The sequence below is a fragment of the Fukomys damarensis genome, unplaced genomic scaffold (genome assembly GCF_012274545.1).
Source record: "Fukomys damarensis isolate Sample0158 unplaced genomic scaffold, DMR_v1.0_HiC HiC_scaffold_13, whole genome shotgun sequence".
Taxonomy (NCBI): domain Eukaryota; kingdom Metazoa; phylum Chordata; class Mammalia; order Rodentia; family Bathyergidae; genus Fukomys; species Fukomys damarensis.
The window spans coordinates 1,636,458-1,655,333 of record NW_022900925.1 but is presented as its reverse complement, the minus strand read 5'-3'; the positions used below and the strand labels follow the sequence as shown (position 1 = coordinate 1,655,333).

The 18,876-nt window shown below is 37.6% G+C and overlaps 1 long non-coding RNA gene across 1 annotated transcript in view; it reads right to left on the bottom strand.

The window, feature by feature from the left end:
• LOC104849963 overlaps positions 1-18,876 on the bottom strand; it is an 83,377-nt gene that overhangs the window by 32,374 nt on the left and 32,127 nt on the right. Inside the window, exon 2 of the long non-coding RNA XR_776860.2 lies at positions 16,164-16,265. This is a non-coding gene — a long non-coding RNA (uncharacterized LOC104849963). The remainder of the gene's footprint in view (positions 1-16,163; positions 16,266-18,876) is intronic.

Here is an 18,876-nt window from a genome sequence, read left to right as displayed (position 1 = left end):
GGTGATATTTCAAATGAACGAATAAATACAAAAGGATAGAAATTAGTGTTAAAAAGAAGTCCACTACAAGGCTATGATGCATGCCATAGGAGGATATTTGAGGGAAAGATAATATTTAAGTCAGGCTTTGTTGTGGGCCAAATTGTGTGCTTCCCTCATTAATATGCTGAAGTCCTAGTCTCCAGTACTTCAAAATGTGACTTTGATTGGAGAGATTTTGAAAGGGGTAATTAATGTAAAATGAGGGCTTGAGAGCAGGCCCTAATTCAATATGACTGGTTTCCATATAGTAAGAGATTAATATACCGACAAACAGATGGGAGACCATATGAGGACACAGCATGAAGATGCCCTCTGCCAGCAAAGAAGATAGTTCTCTGAGGAAATTAACCCTGCTGACAGCTGGATCTGGAACTTCTGGCTTCCAGTACAGTAAAAACAAAAACAAAAAATTCCTAGTGTTTAGGGCACCCATTCTGTATTTTGTTATGGTAATCCTAAGGAGACAAATTTAACTCTAGAGATAGGTAGAACATCGAGCTGTGAAAATTATAAGAATGAGCATTCTTGATGAGAAAAGCACACTCAAAAGCAGATGAGGGGCAACACCAAGGTATAGACCCAGGCAAGGAGCAACACCATGGTGTGGGCATTGGACTGACTCAGCAATGGATGAGCACCATAGGACGCAGTGCAAAACAACCCTGGAAAAATGTCATGGAGGTTCAGAGGGGCAGATTAATGAGTTGGACTCTGTTTTGTAGGCAAGAGTGCCACTTCCCTGTGCAGTTGGTGGCAGCTCAGTACCATGTGCGACAGAAGGAAACAGGTAGTGGCTCATAAGCCTGATAGCCAAAGGGGGCTGGAAGCTGGTTCTCTGCTGCTGCTGAGGCTGTGGTGCTGGGACACAGCGGGAGGCACCTGTGGGAGCTTTGTGTGGGAAGCTCAGGACCTCAGCACCACTCTCACAAAAAATTAAGAGTGTCGATCAGAGCAATAAACATAACAGCCACCCATCAGATCTACCTCCAAGACAGATCCAAAATCCACCTGGATCTTCTTTCCACATGCACCTAATTCACTTCTATCTTTCTGCTCACCCTTCTACCTCTGCCCAGCCAATTTTTTCACTCTAATGACAATGATCCCTTTAAAATATAGGTCAGATCTTATCACTTCTCTGTTCAGCATCCTCCACTGGGTCCTCATGCTCTTTAAAATAAAATCTAGCTCCCAATTCTGGCTCATATGCATGCCCTGCACCTCCTGGGATCTTTCTTTTTCATTCCCTGTGACTTGCTCCACTGGGAGAGTAAAAGTCAGGCCTGAGATCAGTCATAGGAATTCACTTGTTTATACAATCAAATGTCTGGGGACTGTTTCATTCTTCTGTTTGCTCTACATATGTCTCTGGACCACCTCCTGTATCTCAGGCACTGTGGTAGGCAACAAGGCACAGGAGTGGGTAAAAACAAATCCCATCTCCCCTACCTGGGTTTCAGGGTCCAGTGTAGGAAACTACACATTAGCCACAAGAATATAAGAGCTCAATAGTGAAAATTTAAGAGGATGACCAAGTCAGAGAGGAAAAGGCTTCAGGTGACACCTAGGATAAGAGGCATAAACTAGGCGAAAAGGGAGAGAAAATATCCACAGATAGAGGAAACAGCAAAGCAAGGGAAAGAGACACTGTGGGAGGAAAAGCCAGTGCACAGGGATTCATGTTCCTGCACTGCAGGACTGACGTTGGGACTGGATCCTCGCAAAAGGCCCTGTTGACCCCCTCACCTGCCTTGGTGGGCCCCCCCTCTTTTTTGCCCAAATCTCTCAACAGTAATGCTGCTGCACTGCCTCTCTCCTTCCTGTGGTCCTCCATGCTGAGGCTGCCAGGAAGCACAGATAACACCAGGAGGACTCCTTCACCAATGGGAACCCATCACGAAGGAGACTTACCAATGATCCTAGTAGGAGGTGGGTACCCTGGAGGTCCTCAAGCCCCCAGGTTCAGAAATTTATTTACAATACTTACCTCATGCACTTGTAATAGTACAAAATATATAAATGCCCTGCAGTCTCTCCCTCTTTCTCTTATCTCTTTCTTGCAGTGTCCTTCCTGAATTCCCTTACACTAGAATGGTTTTCAGCTTGCTAAATATCAAACCTAATATATTTCTTTCCTCTCATATAAATGGCACCTCATACGATCAAAGCTACCCAGGATATCCACTTTAAACCATGTTAAAGAGCTCTGCCTTCATTACAGGTTTTTACATTTTAAAATTTTTGGGCATAATTTCATTTTCATTGTTTCTCAAGTATCATAGCATTTACTTTTAAGATATGTTAATTGTGTGAAAACATTTAAGAGAATTTAGTAAGTGTTGGTAGTTGGCTATAGCAACAACTTGTAAAAAGAATAATTAAGTGACTAAAATCTGGGAAACAATGGTCCCAGTGAAAGGAATGAAGGACTGGCAATAGGGGAAGAAAAAAGAGGATAAAACTGGCGAGACAGAAGCTGTGGAATTATGTAGGACGAGGTGAGAAGTGACTGCATATGAGCAGGGGTCTCACTGAGCAGCCTCATGGAAAATGCTGGCATCCCCTGCAGGCTTCTCAGCGCAGCCTAGTTTCCTTGTCTCCCTGGTCTCCCATTTCAGGAGCCTTCTCTGTAACTCTCCAATATAGCCCCCCTCCAAGGAAGCTGCATAGCTACGATCACAATCAGTGACGTGATTTATTACAGTGTTTCCTGTTCCTTCTCCACAAGTGTATAGGTCCCCCAGGCTGGCACATTCTCTCTCGCTCAGTCACCCTTGTCTCCCCATGGCCTTGCACACTCCTTGGTCCAACTAGAAACTAGATAACTGCTAGGTGTGTGGATACTATAGTTTGGATATGATCTGAGTATGTCCCCTGAAGGTTCATGTGCTAGAAGCTTGGCCTGCAGTGTGACGGTGTTGAGGTGATAGAAACTTTAAGAGCTGGGGCCCTGTGGAAGGTGGCTCAGCAGTTGGGAGTGCCATGCTGGGAAGTGAGGAATGTAATTCTCATGGAGCTCCATCCAGTTAGCTCCCTCAAGAAGAGGTGGTTATAAAAAGAGCAAATTGGCCCCTGACTTTCTCTGGCTTCCTATCTCACCATGCGCTCTCCCTCACTGACGTACTCCCAACAGGATGCCATCTGCCAAGCTGTGACATAACCAAGGAGGTCCCTCACCAAAGGCAGAACACAGAAGATACGCAGATTTTCAGACTCCAAAACTTGGGGCTAAACAAATTTCTCTCTTTTTAAAATACTTAGTGTCAGGAATTCTGTCATAGCAGCAGAAAATGGACTAAGACACTGGACAAAGGGCTGTTTTGAATCTTAGACAACAGCTGTTAAAAATAGAGAGAGCAGAATACAATGATACGGCAGTATCTATTTTCCTGGCAAGTGGGGACACCTCACACAGCCTGAGCTGGGAAGAGGTCAGCTTCCAATAATAAAACACCTTTTCCTTCAAGCCTCTATGTTGTTTTCTCAATAAATTATTTGCTTTTTCTCCTTGTCAAACCCAAGTTAAATAAACACTGCCTCCTAAATTCTCCCTCTTCCTAAAATTTAGCATCTACCTACTCATTCATGAGCTTCCACACTTGAGATCCTGCTCCCCAAAATCTCCTTTCCTCTAGGCCTGGAAAAGTGACTATTTCCTGATTTATGTTACATACTGTGGTTGCATTAGCATTCTATTTCTCTGGGAACCTTATAACCTTTGCCCATTTTTGTTTATTTTTTTCTAATTGGTTTGTGGGAATTCTTCACTTTTGTGGATAGCAATCTTTGAGAAATGTTTTTTGTGTGTACACAACAAAATTTGTGTTTGCCACCTGCCTATCTTTATAGTGTACCAAGATTTTAATGTACATGAAGTCAAATATGTCATTTTTTTCTTTTATGGCTTAAGATAACCTTCCCTGCACACCAAGATTATATAAAAGATCTTCTTAAGTTATTCAAGGATAAATTAAGAATTTGACTCACCATATGTTATTGTATATAAAATATATATTTGTACTTCAAATACTCTGTACAATCTACATACGTTACTTTTTCAACATGTATGTATGCCAATTTAGCTTTTATTTTGTCAACCTGAAAATATCATGGAACAGACCCCAAAACAATTCCCATTTTACAGGCAGTAAGACTAGAAGGGACAGAGAAGTTAATTAAGGCTGAACAATCTGCCTCCTGTGTTCAAGTTCTTTTTCAACACCTTATTCTGCCACACAACTATTACTCCACACAATTCATTCTGCCTATCAACACAAATTATCACAATGTGATACATTAATAGCCCAGAAATAGATAGCTCCTATGAGTAAAACAGGTAATCAAGAATATCGTCTAACACAAAAGCAGAAAATGTAAAAAGATGAAATTATAAAATATTAGAAAATAAGAGAAATGCTTATAAATGATATTAGAAAAGCAAGTTAGTGTTATTTTTACAAGGTCAGTTTAAATCTTTTTATATCATCCACCAAAGCACATATTAAAAAGAAACAAATACCTTAAAAGAGGAGAACTTACATCTCTAGACTAAGAAAAATCAGATAAAGGAGGGCAGATTTGACTGTGGAAAAATACTAAGTGGGTGCATGTTTTTTAAAAAATCCTATTTATTTATTAGTGCTAAGTGTTGAACCCAGAGCCTTGCACATGCTAGGCAAGCACTCTAACACTGAGCTACATTCCCAGTCCTAAAAACTCTTTTAAAAAAGGTAAATAATAGATTTGGAAAAATAACTGACAAGAAAAAATGGTAACTATATCTTATTATAAAACCATACAAATTAGCAAAGAAAACTGTTAAGATCCTAAAAAAAAATCAAGAAACTATAACTTATAAGCAAGCATGTGAAGAAATGTTCAGCCCACTACATTGAAAAAAAAAATGTAAAATTACAAAAAGAGGTTCTGTTTAACTACTCTTTTCCTCTCATGGTCCTGTCCACGGAGAGATGAAATTAAACTGGCATTCTCTCACACCATGTGAATAAAAAGTAACTCTGTAGTACATACCAAGCATCATTAAAAAGTTCATGTCCAGGCTCAGAGTAGCTCAGTGGTATAGGCCCTCATCAGCATACATGAAGCCCTGAGTTCAATCCCCAAGTACTTGAGCACATGCACACACACACACATACGCCTTTATCCAGTAATCCCACATCTGCAAATATACAGATATAATCCTAAAACATAAAGTTTTATGGCCAAAGATAGCTTCTAAAGTATTATTTATAATATCAAGAAACAAAAAAAAAGCAACCTTATTTTTAAGAACAAGGAATAGTTAATTTATGGGACAATCACTTAAAAGAGCATTATACATCATTTAGAAGAATTATAAAACTATATGGGCCAGGGATTCAGCTCAGTGGTTCTGCTGCCTGCCTCACAAGAGGAAGGACCCAAGTTCGATCCCCAGTAAAAAAAAACAAAAACAAAACTATATAATAATATTTTTTAATTTGTGTGCTGGAAGATCTAGCTGTATTAAGTAGAAAGAAATATAGCAATTTTGACAGTTGTTTTAGGGCATGGGTTTGAGTCACTGTTTTGTATAACTTCCAAATTTGCCAAAATGTTCTATCAGGAAGAGCTCTGCACTGAGGGTGGCCTGAGTTCCCATCCTGGTTGTACCATCTGTCCATTCCACCTCCCACCTGACCTTGGCCAAGTTACACAACCACTCCATGCCTCTGTTTCCTCACCTATGAGATGAAAGCCACAAAGGTAGCTACCCCAAGGAGCTACTATCAGAATTAAGTAAAATGATACTTCTAGAGAGCTTGGTCGCTATACTTGTCCCTCAGTGAGCACTCAAAACATTATTTTTAATCATTTAAACATTTGAAAAAAATTGAAATGAGTTAAAAAAATTTTTTTAAAGACACTTTGCATGTAGTGCTATATTTCAAATTCCAGAGTTTAAGCGAAAGTTTGGTATGGTTTATTTTATACTCCTCTGTCTCTGGGGGCTTCCCTGTTTAGACAGTACATGACATGTTAACTCACTTGGCAAAGGGAAGATTAAAGGAAGTGGAAAATGGCTACCCTATAAAAAGGACCATGTAACAATACAGTCTACTGAATGGAGTTGTAAGGAAACAAAAAGAGCCATGTTAATAAGTACTATCACAGAAAAAGAAAATATATGCCTTTGCCTTTGCTTTCTACTTAGAAGGTGGTAGGAGGGTGTCACATTTTCCAAATAAACTTACAGTATGGGCTTCCTGCTTTACTGAGCTAAATATTTTATTCTAATAAGAAATTAAGAGTCAATGGGAAGAGAAAATCAAAACCACAAAAACTTAATTTCTGGAAAATACAGTAGTTAGGAAGAGATGTCAAACTATCTTGAGCCTTTTGAGGGAGTGTGGGGAATACTGTCCAAACAGAAATCAAGGAACAGACAATTTCTGAGCAAAGCTGCTATCACTGTTATGTCACTGCTTTTAAATTCTTCTTAAGCATCTAATTTCAGACCTTTGCGCAATATATTGCCCAAATGTTGAACACCGGGACATTATCAGCCCCTCCGCCAGATGACAGAACACACTCTACATGCCAATCTCCACGCTACTAAATAATTAGTACCCACAGAGACAGAACTTTATATATTAATTCGTAGTCAGCATGAATCATCTTCACTTTGCAGGATGAAAACGACAGTGAGGAAAGACAATTTTTCAGGACATCAGAAGATGAGTTTCCAATTCATTCTCAGCCTCCACAACACACAAGTATCATTAACTTACCCAGTCCCTCTACTACAAAAGAAGACACCAATGCTGCCTTAGTGACATGAGAGTCTTCAGGGGAAGTTAGACACTGTAACTGACCTTGTGCCCCAAACAGAGCTATCTCCATAGATTTTCTACCCCTACCTCAAATAACAAGCAACTCCATACTTACTGCAAAGCCCTTTGCTTTTCGTGCTTCTTGGGAGCTGCTGACCTCAATCAGCAAGTCAGCCACGCTATTCTGGGCCGGGTGCTGGCCTGGGAGGAAAACCACATTCAGAGAGCGCTTGAGCAAGGCTTCGCTCAGGAAGCAGGCGGGCCCTGCCTGCTCCCCACGCCTCTGCCTCTCCTTCTCCTTCTCTAGTGCATGTGTGCATCTAAGCGCGCACAAACATACACACAGAGTACAAAATCATGTTTCTGTCTAACTGGGTCCTGAATACTTCATTCATACTTCTCCAAAATCTAAGGATTTAAACATGCAAACTGACTGGCTTCTTGTTGATTGCACCATGAGACATCAAATAGAAAAAAAAACAAAAACCCAAAATACTGAGGCCTAAGAGTCCAGCCTCTCCCACCCCAACCCATGGCTTCACAATTTGTAGTTTTCTAGGTGTGGAGGGGAAGGCAGATTTATAACCGGAAAGCAAATCAAAGCAGGCTGTTCTGAAAGCTGAATGGAAGGATCCCAGAGACAGCATCTGAATCACTGATCCTTCAGAAATGAGGTGATTTCTGGTTTTTTGTCCTAAATAAGTACTTCATACTTAATTTTGAATCCAGAGAGTTCTTGAATGATATGGGCATCCTCAGAAAACCTAGGGTACACAACCCTAGTACTATGGACAGCCCACAGTAAAACCCAGTGACTCCAGAGCTACTACAACTGGAACTTTAAGTTCACATTAATATCTTCAGAATTTTCTAAATTTTATTATATTGTATAATAAAATAATACAATTATATACAAATAATTTTTAATTAAACAATACATTCTTTACAAATGTGTTGCAATTCTAACAAAGACCTTAATAGAATTAGAAGCATGAAAAAATTCCTTACAAAATTATCCTGAAATTTCTCTGGTAGCATCGATTCTGCTCTACAGAAGTTTTAGAATAAATGATTCTTAACTGAAAGAGAATTTGACTGCCATATATTAAAACAGAGCAGAGAAGTATAATAATTATAATAGTATAGTTTAGGAAGAGAAGGATGACCAATGGATCACAATAAAGCCACAGGAGAATTTAGATTATAACGATGATATTACTAATTTGAGGATAAAGAATGGTTTGTTTCATTTTTTAAAATGGCACTCAGAAAACTGACTAAGCACTTGTCCAACAACAGGCTTGCACTCATACTATTTACACAAACGAATTCCTCAGGAATAAAGATAGAAGTGGAGAAAACAAGAAGTATTATAAAGATAGAAGATACAGAAGATAATATATTCGACTGAGGTAAGAAAGGCCTCATTGAGCCCACATACAAAGCCAGAATACCTAAATAAAAAAGATAGGACTATTTGAAAATTTCAAATCTCTGAAAATAAAAACCCACTATAAAAATATAAATGCCAATGGCAAGATGAGATAAATATCTGTGCATAACCTTTGGTTTGGAAATCCTATTTGTAGAAATGTATCCAATGAACATACATAAAGTATTATACACCACAATCAAAGGAGATTTAACCAATGGAATTCAAGATTGTCCTAACAAAGGAGAATTAATCAATGTAATACACCATATTAGTAAAATAAAAGACAAACTACATGATCTCAATAGATCCAGGAAAAGAACTTGACAAAGTTGAGCAGAATTTCATGACCCCCCCCAAAAAAAGAAAAAGAAACATTCAACAACTAGAAATAAAAGGGAACTTCCTCAAACTGATAAAGGGTAACTACAAAACACTCACAACTGACATCATACTTAGTGATGAAAATCTTGAAAACTTTCCCCCACGACCAGAAATAAGACAAAGTTGTATCTTTTCTCCCTACATCTAGTCAACATTACACTGGAGGCTTTAGGGCAACTAGGCAAGAAAAACAAAGAGAAAGCATCCAAATTAGTAAGAAAGTGAAACTATATTAACAGATGCAGAATCTTGTATGTAGAAAATCTTAAGGAATCTATAACACAAAGTACCCTTAGAGCTAATAAGGAACTCAATAAAATTTCAAGAAACAAAATCAATTATTCTATATATTTGCAATGAACAATTACAATATATTAGAAAAATAATTATATTTACAGTAGCATTAAAAATAACAAAAAATTAAATATAAACAAGAAAAAATTGAAGATTTACAAACTAATAACTATGCATCATTGAAAATTTGCATAAGTAAATGGACAGACATCCCATGTACTCTAAGTCTTTTAATATTAAAAATGGAAACACCCCCTAAATTGATAACATAAATTTACAAGCTAGTTCTATAACTCAAATGGAAATGCAAGGTCTCACAATAGCTAAAAACATTTTGAAAATGAAGAACAAAGTTAGAAGATTCACACTCCAAATTTCAAAACTTATTACAAAGCTGTAACAATCCAGATTGTGTGATATTGGCAGAAGAGTAACTACACAGATCAAAAGAAAAAAACAGACTTCAGAAGTGAACTCCTAACTTTACAGGCAGTTGATTTACACCATCAAGAAAGACCAAGAAGTCGGGCATGGTGGCGCACACCTGTAATCCCAGCACTCTGGAGGCTGAGGCAGGAGGATCACTGTGAGCCTGCACTACATAGTGAGTTCCAGGTCAGTCTCAACTACATAGTGAGACCCTGTCTCAAAAAACTAAAAAGAAAAAAGAAAGACCAAGATAATGCAATGTGGGAAGAATACATGCTCTTTTCAACAAATGGTGCTGGGATAACTGGATGTCCTCATGCAAAAAAGTAAAGTTAGACTTCTACTTCATATTGTATACAAAAATCACTTCAAAACATAAGGGCTAAAATAACAAATTCTTAAAAGAAAACAGAGACGTAAAACTTCATGACCTTTTATTAGGCAATGTGTTCTTTGATATGATATTAAAAAGCAGAAGTACCCAAAACCAAGTCAGATAAAATGAACTTCACAAAAATTAAAAACTTTTTGCTTCAAAGCACACTATCAACAAAGCACACAGATAACCCACAGAATGGAGAAAACAGTTTCAATCATATATTTAATAAGGATCTATTAAGAATATATAAAGATCTTTTACAACTCAATAAAAAGGCAAATAACTCAACTAAAAAAATGGGCAAAGGATCTGAAAAGACATTTCTCCAAAGAGAATATACAATAAAAATGGCAAAAAAACAAAACATGAAAAGATACTCGACATCCTTAGACTAAGAAATAAATCATCAGGCATTATGCAAACCAAAGCTACAAGGAGACAGAAAACTTCAACAGCTGCTAGGATGGCTGTAGACCAAAGGACAGACAGTAACAAGTGCTGGCAAGGATATAGAGAAACCGGAACTCTCAAACAATGCTTGTGGGAATATAAAATGGCACCACCCTAGTCAAAGTAACTTGCAAGTTTCTCAAAAAGTTAAGCACATTGTATGATCCAGAAATTTCACTCCAGTGTATATATTCAAAATAATTGGAAAAAAAAGAAGTTTAAATAAAAGCCTGTATGCAAATGTTCAAAGCATCACTATTCACAACAGACAGAAGCTTAGGGGAAAACTTCACTAAATAGAAGAATGGGTAAACATAATGAATACATCCTTTCTTTCTTTCTTTTTGGTACCGGGGATCAAACTCAGGTCCTTGCATTTGTGAGGCAGGCAGCAGAAGCACTGAGCTAAATCCCTGGCCCCTACATCCTTTCAATAGAATATTATTCATCATAAAAAGAAAGTAAATTTTAAAAGGAATGAAAAGTCTTGAATACATTATGTTGGGTGAAGTAAGGCAGACATAAAGAGCTACATAGTGTATGATTCTACTTCATGAAATGTCCAGAACAGACAAATTCAGAAAGAGAGTCGCCACTAGATGAAGGGAGGTGTTTGAACAGGGAATGGCTGCTAATAACTCTAGTGTTGCTTTTTATTTTTATTTTATTTTATTGTTTTGGTACTGGGACTTGAACTCCGGGACTTGTTCTTGCCGGGCTGATGCTGTACCACTGAGCTACATTCCAGGCCACAGGGTTGCTTTTTGAGGTAATGAAAATATTTCAGAATTTAAGAGAAGTGATTATTGCACAACTCTGTAAATATACCCCCAAAATCATTGCACTGTATTTTTTTAAGTGTGTTGTGTGATATGTGAATCATATCTCAGTTTAAAAGGTGGTAAGTGCTTGGAAACAGCCCAAATGCTTATCAAGCAATGAATGGATAAAGAAGACATGGTTTTTATATAAAATGGAGTACTACTCTGACATAAAGAAGGATAGGATAAGCTTGAGACATTTCTAGGTAAATGGATGCACCTTGAGACCATACTCAAGTAAAATAAATCAGACACACATGTTTAAATACCACATTGTTTTTCTGGTGTGAGAAATTGAAAGTGTAAATAAGGACCAAAATGTGTAAGATATTAAGAAATGAGAAGAACATGTTCAAATTGGAAGGGGAACAAAGACAGGGAGAGGGGAAAAGGAAGAAAGGGACAATAAAAAAGAGAATGGAAGGAAAAAATGAAAACAAAGCTTTTATAAATAATGAGAGGAAGAGAAGTTGGAGGGGAAGGGAATGGGAAAAAAGAAGCAAGAATTATCATGTACAGGTACAAATTTTCTACGATGAATATTATCATTATATATATCTAAATATACCAATAAGAAAATTTTAGGGCCGGGATTTAGCTCAGTGGCACCACACCTGCCTTGCAAATGCAAGGTCCTGAGTTCAATCCCCAGTACCCCCCAAAAAAATTTAAGTAATATTGTGCCCCATACAGCGGCACATACCTATAATTCCAGCTACTCAACAGAATGAGATAGAAGGATCACAAGTTTAAGGCCAGTCTGGGCAACTCAGCAAGACACACAGTTTCAAAATAAAAATAAAAGAGGCTGGGATGCAGCTCAGTGGTACAGCATCTGCCAAGGTGTGAGATCCTAGCTCCAATCCCCAGTACCACAGAAAAGAAGGAAGGGAGGAAGAAAGGGGAAGAGGAAGGAAGAGAGAGAGAGGGAAGGAGGGGAGTGATACTGTAAAATATTTGGTGATACAGAACAATGATGACAATATACTAGTTAGTAGAAAATACAAAGTGTAAATGATGTATGCAGTAAATGTCCACATTTATACTTCGAAATAGAAAAAAGACTACTACTGATTTCCAGATAGACAGTCAGACACACAGACAGACACACAGACAGAGAGAGATAGAGATATATTTTTTATACCTGCAATTGAACTCAGGACCTTGCACTTGCTAGGCAGCACCACTGAGCTAAATCCCTGGCCCTAAAACCCTATATATTAAAAATAGGTGATGAGCTAAGAAATTTCAATATTCTTTATGCTTTTAAAGTTTTTTCTATACCACCTACAATGATTGCATAGCAGATTTATAATTTTAAAAGTTCTGCTTAAGCATAACAATAATGACAAGCCCTGATAGGACAAGATTCTTTGTAATTTCATGGCTTATACTACAGAAAGCAAGTTCAATTCAACTGAAGAAAGCTTTCCTAATCTGTGGAAATCGTTAAACTCTGGATGAGATTTCCTTTGCAAGAGCTCTATACTCTCCTTCCTAGATTCCGTAAGAGCAGAGTAAGATGACTAACTACAGTGGCAATTGTGGTGCCCCCTTGCATGGGGACTGGACAGTGACCACGTGGCCAAGCCTCAGACCAACAGACACTCTACAGCTGAAGGAAACCTTTGCGTGGGCTAAGCTCAAGTGCCTCAGCAGGAAATCTGCCAGCTATCAACTGAACAAGAATTTCCTAAATCCCAGCCAAAAGTTAAAGCTTAAAATGCTGTTTTGCTCTTGGAAAATAAATTTATCAACCCTAAAAATAACTAGAAAAAAGCCCAAAGATGAAAGTGACTCTAAGTTTCAAACAGATGTTAGACTAATTTTTGCAAAGACTGTCAGAGTAAGAATTCTTGGGACTCCTACGTAACAGAAGAGTGATATCTAAGAGAATCTCTAACGATTTAGGATGACTTCCAAGAGGGCAAAAAAAAGTAAAATTTTTTCTGGGTTTCTAAGCATCACCTAGCCAACAACAGGTCCAGTATTTCTCATTAGAAAATGAGTATAAATAGAAATTATTTATCTCACGGGTTAGCAGGTCATAATGAATATACATTAAAATCAAAAAATTGACGTAAACACGGAGTATAGAAATATATTTGTGCTATTCAGCTTTCTGTTACTGTAACAAAATAACTGAAATAATAAAATGATAAAGGACAAGGTTTACTTTGGCTCACAGTTTTGGGGGTTTCTGTCCACATTTTGTTGGTCCCGTTGCTTTTGAACCTGGGGTGAGGCAGCAGCACATCATGGTGGGAATGCGTGGTACAGCAAAGCTGCTCACTTTGTAGTCAGGATACAAAGAGAGTAAAAGCAAGGAGCTTGGTCTCACTGTTCCCTTCAAGAGCTCACCTCCAGCAAGATCTTTCGTGAGGTCCTAAATTTTAAGTTCCACCACCTAACAGCACAGTCCAGGGAACAAGCCTTTTAGCATATGGATGGGTCTTTGGGGGTACATTTATGATCCACACTATAGCAGTATTCCTCCTTTTTAAAACTATAAAGCTCAACTGGAAATGTTCATTCCTACTAAAAGGCATTTGACTTCAGTGTTAACCAATTCAAATCTTTAAATGACTTCAATTTTGTTCGAAAGCATAAAATTTCACTGTGAGAAATTAGAGAGCACTAATTACATGGGGAAGCATATCACACCGGGCAAGGGATGGTTAGTGAAGTTGGATTTTTACGAGCTATGAGACAAGATTCATCATGCCCTCCTTATGAAAATATAAAGGCAAGTCCCTTTTGGTAAATGCATGACCAGGAACAAGAAGCCCATCAGCTTACAAGTCATCATGTGCCAATGTAAACACTACTGTGGTGTCAGGTGAATTCATACACCAAAGTTATCAGAGTGACCTTGAGAGGTCATGTAAGGATGAGGCATATGTGATTCCAAGGTAGGCACCCCTGCTCTCTCCCACCCCAGCACCGACCACCTTCTGCTTCTAGCTCTATACACCTGCCACCCACACTGTGTTTCCCTCCCAGGCGGCATTGATTTGCATTTGTTTAATTAGCCAGGGATAGAAAAGCAGCTACCATTTTGGTGCCAAGCAGATGTTAAACTAATTTTGGAAAAGAACAAGCACCCTGTATAGTCTAGAATGACTCAGCCCCAGTCCCCCACAAACAAATTCGCCTCACTTGGCATGTGCCCACAACTCCACTCTCCAGTCATCAAGATTTGGGATGTGCAGTGCTCTCATCTGACCTCCAGCTGCTCCTCTTTCAGGCGTCCCACTACCATATTCCCTATGGGCCTGGCAGTATGCGCATATGAGGTAGCAAGGCCTGGCCCCTCCCTCTTCTCTGGTTCATTGCCTCCCTTGCTGGTCTCAAGCGCCTCTCTGAAGCCTAAGCTCATATACTCCACCAGTCTGGCTGTGCTCTGTCAGTCGCTAACCAGGGACCGCCAACTCATTTTTTTGTTTCCAATCTAGGCCTCCAAATGGAAATGAAAGACTGACTTCCCTTGAGGCCATTTGGCCCTCAGTGTCTATAGGCAATTGATTTGTTCATCTCTCTCTCACTGGCTTTTTACTAAACTTCCAAAAGCATTTATTCTAAGAATTTCTTGGTTAACTTAAAATTCAAGGGAACTTGGGGTAACCTTAGGCTATGATCACAGGTGAACGACTATTTTCCAATTCAGTCTTATAATAAATTAAAGCTAATAATCTGACCTCATTCTTTCTGATTCCTGACTCCTCTCTTATTTCATAATTGATTCTGAACTGTCCATGTTTGCAACAATGGCTGGGAAAGGAACAATGTCCAAAATTTTTCCCAAATGCCAAATAAATGTATCTGAACCTTTGCTCCTACCTTCTCTGTGTGAAGGGAATGGTCTTCCCTAAGCCAACAGAAAGTAAGAAGAAGAAATTAATAAAGATAAAGGCAGAAATTAATAAAATGGAAATCATTTTTAAAATAGTTTTGAAGATTAATAAAACTAAGTTAGTGTTTTGAAAGAAATAACATGAGAGAACCTCTGGCAAATCTAATCAAGGAAGAAGGAAAAACAAGTATTCAAATTAGAAACAAGAAAGAGGACATAATTGTATATGTGGATTTTTAAACTAGACAAAACAGATAATTTTCTAGGAAAATACAGATTACCAAAATTAACTCAAGAAGAAACAAACAGACCAACAGAAAAAAAGACAAAAGCAAAAAAAGCAATTCACAAAAGGAAAAATACAAAGACTACCAAACATGAAAGGATGCTTAACCATTTAGTAGCCAACAAAGACAGCCAAAGCAGGAAAGTAGTTAAAGACCCATCATATAGACTAACATTTTTAAAGAGATAACAGTGTTATTAAAAATGTAGGAAGGCTGGGGATTTAGCTCAGTGGTTCCACCGCCTGCCTTGCAAGCACAGCAAGGTCCTGAGTTCGACCCCCGGCACCAAAAAAAAAAAAAAAAAAAAAAAAAAATGTAGGAAACAGGCATTTTCATAACAATATGTATGGCTTCTGGGGGAAGCAGTTAGAGTGAGGATTGTAAGGGGGGGGCATTTCATATTTTACTTTATTTCTATATTTGGATTTATACATAAGGATGTGTTTTTCAGTGTTATAACAATTTTTAAATAGAGGTCTAATATCATTGTTACTGTATGTTTACACTGGAGAACAAAACTTGAAATGAGAACATAGACCTAAAATAGTTTATGAATCTTAAATATGGTAGGTAAGAAAAAGAAGAAATAGAAAAACAAACAGCAAAGTATAGACTGGATATAATATGGGAGAAATCCACACATGCAAAACATTAGTTCTGTTAAGGCATAAATATTGTCCTATTCTGCAGACTACCTATAACATAATAATCCCTTAGTAAATACTTGTTGAATAAAAATTCTAAAATAAGAACAAAGTCAATAAATTACAGAAAACATTAAAAAGTGTTATCTGATCACTAAGGGGAATAAATTCAAGGTCTTCCAAAAGTATCTGTGAAAAAACTCAATCTCCTTGTAGACACTGTTCAGCCAAGACTCTTAAGTGATGATACACTAGAGTGTTTCCTATTTTATAGCGACTGAAGACTGAAGGTTCCCAAACATCACGTCTTTATAGAGGTCTATCAAGCACACTCACCAACAGTCCGTGGTCAGGTTGACTTCCACCACAGTCCTTGTCACCAAGTGACTAGAGCACACTACAGACTGTCTGAGGCTGGAGGCAGTGCTGATCACAAACCTGAAATTCACAAATACAAATGTCATAATCCCAAATGCTAACATACTAAAAAAATCAAAATCCCTAAAGTGTAAAATTCCAAAAAAACAATCCCAAAAGATTACAATTTCAAAAATTGAAATCCTAGACACTGCAATTCCAATTCAGGACTGGGGTGGTGGGGGTAGTAGTGGTGGTGGTAGAAAGACAAATTCTGAGGATGGGATTAGTTTGTTTTCAGTTGCATGCAGTGATCCACTGCAGTTTTTGATGGAACGCAACAAAACACAGGTTGCCTTTCAGATGGCTGGAGTTACAAAGCTAGGCTCACAAAATTACCAAACATAGTAATGTGTCTATATTTTGACCTATTTCTTCACAAATATGGTTCATCTATTTGTAAATGTTAGACTCTTACAACTGAGCATGCTTGCACATTTGTATTATTGCCTTTGTTATGTAGTGGCCTATAAATATTGCATAAAGTAGACATGTTTTTATGTGTTTCTCAAATAAATCCCCTTTAAAGAATGTAAATAAATGTCATTTAAGTTATCTTTCCAGTTATTTTTTCAGGATTTTAGAATTTATACATTTGATATTTCAGGATTTCAACACTTGGCACTGTGGTGTTTAAGATTATCTTTCAAGGTTATGGCCCAAACTCTGCTGGAGGACATATAAAGACCCACAGAATAATCCCAAAGGTATACTAGGAATTTCTATTTCAAAAGAAACAAATTAAATAATTTTGTTCACATATACTTCACAAATTTGAAATGATAAAATATTAGATTCCCTGATATCCTGTTATGCTTTTAATATAATCATTAAGTTTTAAAATTTATATTAGCACTACAAACACTAGTTGTTTTCCTTCAGCTAAAATAATGTGGTTCATTTTGGCAAGTCTGTTATGATTTTTTCAGAATACATCTTCATAATGTTTCTGTATTAATGTTTACATACATGTTTGTCTTCATATTAAAATTTAGAGTTTTATCTCTATTTTTTATACCTTTTTTTTTTTTTTTTTTTGGTACCAGGGATTGAACTCAGGACATTACACTTGTAAGGCAGGCAGCAGAACCACCGAGCTAAATCCCTGGCCCATAAAGTTTGTTTTGTTTTGTTTTTTGGTATTGGGGATCTAACTTCGGCCCTTGCACTTGCGAGGAAAGCAGCAGAACCACTAAACCAAATCTCAGGCCATTATCTCTATTTTTTAACACTACATCAACTCAGAAAACATGATATAGCCAAGTGATTCAATAAAATACAGAAGTCATGTTGAGTCAGGTGTGGTAGTGCATACCTATTAGCTCAGTTACCTGGGAGACTAAAGCAGGAGGAGCACAAGTTTGAGGCCAGGTTGGGCAAAGTAGTTAGATCATGTCTCAAAAAATGAAATAAAAAGATCTGGGAATGTAGTCAGGTAACAGAGGGCCTACCTGCATGCATAAGCCCCTGGGTTCAATCCCCACTGCAAAAAAAGTCATGTTGGAATAATATAGATATGATTCTTAACAATTATAATTATCATTATCGAATAGGACTCAACTGCAAGTGGAAAGACAAGTGATCTACCAGCACAAAGGCAAATACTAAAACAACTTATTGGATTACTGAATCATTTGTTCTTAAGGCCAGAATGTTCTATTGCTTTTATGAAGTTTCTGCAATAATAGCAGAAAACTATATCACTTTCAATTATTGCTATGCACTGTGTAATGACATCTTGGTCAATAATGGACTGTAGATATGACAGTGGTCCCACAAGATTATATAACCTAGGGCCAGGGATTTAGCTCAGTGGTGTCGCTGCCTGCCTCACAAGCACAAGGTCCCAAGTTTGATCCTCAGAAAAAGAAAGAAAAAATAAAAAAGATTATATAACCTAGTGATGTCTTAATCATCTTAGTTTATGTAGATCCACTCCATGATGCACCCATAACAACAAAATTGGTTATTTCTCAGAATGCTTCCCCATGCATGACAAATGGCCTCTTTGGTAAACCTATCAACATCATCCCCAAAAGCAAAGTAATATTTCTTACCAAAAAACTGATGATTTTTTCATTACCAAAAGGAAAAGATCCCAATTTTGAGGCATCATTCAAAGCTGCATGCCTTAGACATAAAAAGCAGGTACAGAACATGCAGAAATGAAAAGTTAACAAATATTTTGAGGCATAAGCAAGCACCTTCCATATATCAGGTTCATACATAAGGGCCAAGGTACAGGATGGGAATGGGGCCCAGAATTCAATATTAATGGAAAATAGAGAAGAAAAGGAATAGTTCCATAGGATGAGATAATGCATTTAATACTGATATGTGCCTCTGTGTCTTCAGAAGAGTTAATGATCAAAATAATATAATCTTAGTATAGTCAGTTCTTCATACCTGCAAACTCTACATCCTGGGATTAAACCTTGGATTGAAAATACTTTTTAAGAAATTGTGCCAATAACCAGCAATGTCAATGTCCTCAACTCATCAATCAAGAGAAATAGACTGGCAAAATGGAATAAGAAGCAAAATGCAACAATATGTTGTATACAAGAAACACACCTAGTGCAAAAAGAAGCCCATAGCCTGAAAGTGAAAAGATAGAAAACAATTCTCCATG